A 5,264-nucleotide genomic window follows, 5' to 3' on the forward strand; every position below is an offset into this window, starting at 1 on the left:
TATGTTACTGTCAAACAAGAAAAAACGTTAACTTCGGCTGCACCGAAGAAAATACCCTTCACAGGTGCATTTGTTTTAGTAACTATGTGTTCAGTTTATATGGAAGCTATAGTAATCCGAACTGAACAATTTCTTCGGAGATTATATTATTACCTTAAGCAGTAATCCATGTCAAATTTCGTGAAGATACCACGTCAAATGCGAAAGTCTTCCATACAAGCCCTTAATTCCGATCATTCAGTTTATATGGCAGCTATATGCTATAGTAAGCCGATCTGCACAATTTCCTCGGAGATTACATTGTTGCCTTAGGAAATAATCTATACCAAATTTTGTAAATATATCTTGTCAAATGCAAAAGTTTTCCGTACAAGAACTTTTTCCGATCGTTCAGTTTGTATGGCAGCTATATGCTATAGTTAACCAATCTAAACAATTTCTTCGGAGATTACATTGTTGCTTTAGAAAATAATCTGTACCAAATTTCGTGAATATATCTTGTCAAATGCAAAAGTTTTATATACAAGAACTTTTTCCGATCGTTTAGTTTGTATGGCAGCTATATGCTATAGTAAGCCGATCTGAACAATTTCTTCGCAGATTACATTGTTGCTCTAAAAAATAACCTGTGCCAACTTTTGTGAAGATACATTGTCAAATGTGAAAGCTTTCCATACAAGAACTTGATTCCGATCGTTCAGTTTGTATGGCAGCTATATGTTATAGTGGTCCGATATCGGCAGCTCCGACAAATGAGCAGCTTCTTGAAGAGAAAATGACGTTTGCAAAATTTTAAAACGATGTCTTAAAAACTGAGGGACTAGTTCGTATATACTATATACAGACGGACAGACACAGACAGACAGACGGACATGGCTAAATCGACTCAGCTCAACATACTGATCATTTATATATATACTTTATAGGGTCTTCGACGCTTCCTTCTTGGTGCTACAAACTTCGTGACAAACTTAATATACCCTTTTCAGGGTATACTATAAAAATGAACGAAAAGTCTGTCAAATGCATAACTGCTTACATGCAGAAGAAGAAAGTGTCAATAGGCAATTTGTGTTTTGGTTTTACATTTGGTTTGGATTTTGCAAAAATGTATAGAAAATTGAAATATTTCAAAACAATTAAAATGCTTACTTCTGTTTTAGACGGAATACGCATATTAACAGAAATTAGGGAAATTACATTACAAAGAGTTCGGTCATGTTCAGTGGGGGAAATAAACAGAAAGAGGAAGAAGGATGGTTTTTTGTACGATTCCTGGAAATGAAGAGGATTGACCAGACTGATTTTTTATATACACAGAAACGACGCCACAAGTATATGGACTTTTGCTTACTCTTGTTGAGCCCTTTTTAAAAAAGAATTCGTTGAGGGAGCCTGTGCAACCGGAATGTCGATTAGCTTTGACATTACAGTAAGTTTGTTCATTCTAATATATTTTTACACCCCTATTCTGTGCACTTGACAAATTAGTAAAATATTGAAAATTAACTCAAATATTTATCAAGCACGAAATATTTTGGTATTCTGTGCCAATCTTGATAAAAGTAAAAGCTTCAATTCGCAAAGCTTTTCTCCACACGTGTGGTGAACAAAATAATGTAAATAGAAACAGCTAATTTCTATTCAAATTATATTGATAGCAATTTGCGTGCAGTCAATTGCTCCTATGGTGCTTTTTATTCCAAATTTTCTAAAAAATCTGGAATATATGTATATCAAATAAATTACCTTAAATTATTATATTATTATTTGTATTACAAGAGTACTTGCCCCGTTTTTATAAAAGTTTCTTCCTCTGTTGAACTGGGAAACTTTATTTCTCCTCCCTTCACCTTCACAATAAGTTTTGCTACAGCCCGTACACTTCTCGAAAGGAACGACTAACTCCTGGGCAAGTTGACGTTGTTATCTACACATTTCCTGATATGAACCGTGTCCAAAGAAGTTCAAAGCTGCTGGAACCATTACAGTTAAAGGTAGTGACGTTTTCTGATCATCGTGTGGGGCTAGTTCATCAATTTTTTCAAATTTTTTGCCCAAAGGTATTCTCGCTCACAGAAAATGGATTGCTATCGTCGCGTAAACATTTTAAATGCCGCGCGTGATTCTTATTCTCACAATTTTCATCTTCGTTTAACAATAATAACAAAAGTAAAATATCTTCCATTTTCACAATAAGATGCACAATCAGATATTTAATTCATAACGAGCACTGTCAAGAGCATTTGACATCTTAAAAACTTATAAAGAAAAGAGCTTTTTATTTCAGACACAGAATACGAAATGCTTGATAAATTTCAAATTTTGACAAATTAGTTAAGTGCACAGAATAGGGGTGTTATTATGTCTTGTTCTTTTTTCTTTATCTTACAGATATTTATCACAAGGAACTTCGTTTCAATCGTTGGCATGGTCATTTCAACTGGGAAAGGAAACGGTTAGGCGCATTATTCTGGAGACAGCTGAAGTCCTTTGGACGAAGTTAGGCGCTGTTTATGTATCTGAGCCTAATGAAGGAGATTTCAAGCGAATTTCTCAAGACTTCTGGGAACTGTGGAATATGCCCAACTGTGTTAGATCTATTGATGGGAAGCATATTGCTATTCGATGCCCACCTAAAAGCGATAGTAAATTTTTCTGCTACAAAAAATTTTTTTCTATTGTGTTGTTACGTATAGCAGTATGTGATGCACGATATCGGTTAACCTATATACATAGATATTGGTGCATATGGAAGTCAGGGTGATGGTGGTGAGGACTTTTATATTTGTGCATCTGTTTTTTTTTTAATTAATATTATTGTTTCTATTACATGTAAAGGCATTTTTCAAGTGAGTCGATTGGGAAAGAGGTTGCTAAATCACAAACTTCCCACCCCTCCAGCGAAAAACTTACCAAATACGCAACTAAAAACTCCACACTTCTTCGTTGGTGATGCTGCCTTTCTTTTAGGGATAAATTTAATGCGCCCATACCCTGGGGGAATGCTACCAAATGAAAAATAGGTGTTTAATAAAAGGTTATCGAGAGCTCGTCGCACAATTGAAAACTCTTTTGGAATACTAGTAGGGCGTTGGCGAGTTTTTCTAACATTTATTTTCAGAAAATGCAGACAAAATTTTTTTGGCGTGCGTTGCCTTACATAATTTTATTATGTTTAATAACGTTAATGCATCTTTGTATACTGCAAGCAACTATGCTGATTGGCAGGACTCTAATGGAGATTTTCATGACGGTATATGGCGTAGAGAAGTTGAAAGTAATATCCCATCGATTATGTAATCTTCCAATTTGCATCATTACGGTGGAAGAAGTTCTTTGGAAGTTAGAAATAACTTGTGCAGTTTTAACACTTTTTAAAAAATAAGGAAATAAAATAAGGAAACTAGATTGAATTCTTGTCGTTTTCAATTTCATGTTTGCCTATTTTCGGGACGTAAGCGATATAACTCCAATATCATTTTCTCTTGGAAACCGTCTTTGACCGACACTGGCAGGTCTTTCATCAGACACAAAACCGTCGTCAAAAAAGGCCTCATCAGTTTCACGTCTTTCAGCCGGCGCCGCCATCTAAGTTTCCCATTGTTGCGCCAAATTTTTGGTAGAGACTTTCTAGGTAGAGACTTTTATTTTTCTTCCGAGGTGGCTATGAAATTTCATTCAAACTATCACTCATTGATGAATCCAAGACAGAGTCTATATTTGTTTCTGCATTATCACGAGTGCTGCACAATGAAAAAGTTATATTTAAAAACATTAAAATTTATACAGAGTACTTACCGACGCGGTGTGACGGAGTCTTTCAGAAACATCAGAGGTTTTAAATAACGCCATTCCTCTAAGTAGCTCATTCCGCTACCTGAAGGAGCTTCTAACCTTTTTATCTCCTTGCAGAAGCGCTCCCGGAGTAGCTTCCATCTATGTTTGCATTCTAGATCTTTTAATTGAAACAAACATAAAAAATATATAATATTTACAAAAATATATATTTCTATAACAGAGTTAATACATACCACTTTTACAGCATAGTTCCGCGATTGCTTTCCACGCTTTTTCTTTATTTGTACGATTGAAATAAAATGCATCTCTTTTGTCGTACAAACATTTCTTTTTTATCAATACTATCTATTAAATTTGGATTTTTGGATAAAGCATTCGTCGTCCTCAACATTCAAATTTAAAATGATTTTATCGGTTAACAAAACACTCTTCTTCCTTTTCATTTTCAAATTCAAAATGATGTATCAGTTGACAAAAAGCGAAAACAGCTGATTCCGTACGGAAAATGCGACCAGTTTCGCATTCTCCTTAAGCAAATGATATTTGAAAAAATTTAACTAAACTTGATTGTAATTACATTATATCGGGTGATTTTTTAAGAGCTTGATAACTTTTTAAAAAAAAAAAACGCATAAAATTTGCAAAATCTCATCGGTTCTTTATTTGAAACGTTAGATTGGTTCATGACATTTACTTTTTGAAGATAATTTCATTTAAATGTTGACCGCGGCTGCGTCTTAGGTGGTCCATTCGGAAAGTCCAATTTTGGGCAACTTTTTCGAGCATTTCGGCCGGAATAGCCCGAATTTCTTCGGAAATGTTGTCTTCCAAAGCTGGAATAGTTGCTGGCTTATTTCTGTAGACTTTAGACTTGACGTAGCCCCAAAAAATAGTCTAAAGACGTTAAATCGCATGATCTTGGTGGCCAACTTACGGGTCCATTTCTTGAGATGAATTGTTCTCCGAAGTTTTCCCTCAAAATGGCCATAGAATCGCGAGCTGTGTGGCATGTAGCGCCATCTTGTTGAAACCACATGTCAACCAAGTTCAGTTCTTCCATTTTTGGCAACAAAAAGTTTGTTAGCATCGAACGATAGCGATCGCCATTCACCGTAACGTTGCGTCCAACAGCATCTTTGAAAAAATACGGTCCAATGATTCCACCAGCGTACAAACCACACCAAACAGTGCATTTTTCGGGATGCATGGGCAGTTGGCCACCAAGATCATGCGATTTAACGCCTTTAGACTATTTTTTGTGGGGCTACGTCAAGTCTAAAGTCTACAGAAATAAGCCAGCAACTATTCCAGTTTTGGAAGACAACATTTCCGAAGAAATTCGGGCTATTCCGGCCGAAATGCTCGAAAAAGTTGCCCAAAATTGGACTTTCCGAATGGACCACCTAAGACGCAGCCGCGGTCAACATTTAAATGAAATTATCTTCAAAAAGTAAATGTCATGA

At 35.7% G+C, this 5,264-nt stretch overlaps 1 long non-coding RNA gene across 1 annotated transcript; it reads right to left on the reverse strand.

The window, feature by feature from the left end:
* Positions 1 to 3,158: 3,158 nt before the first annotated feature.
* Positions 3,159 to 4,315, reverse strand: LOC126766306 (uncharacterized). Its single transcript, XR_007668839.1, has 3 exons — positions 4,035 to 4,315; positions 3,802 to 3,958; positions 3,159 to 3,746 (listed from the first exon to the last, which is right to left on the reverse strand). It is a non-coding gene; the product is annotated as an uncharacterized LOC126766306 (long non-coding RNA).
* Positions 4,316 to 5,264: the final 949 nt, after the last annotated feature.

Source organism: Bactrocera neohumeralis, unplaced genomic scaffold (assembly GCF_024586455.1).
Source record: "Bactrocera neohumeralis isolate Rockhampton unplaced genomic scaffold, APGP_CSIRO_Bneo_wtdbg2-racon-allhic-juicebox.fasta_v2 cluster11, whole genome shotgun sequence".
Taxonomy (NCBI): domain Eukaryota; kingdom Metazoa; phylum Arthropoda; class Insecta; order Diptera; family Tephritidae; genus Bactrocera; species Bactrocera neohumeralis.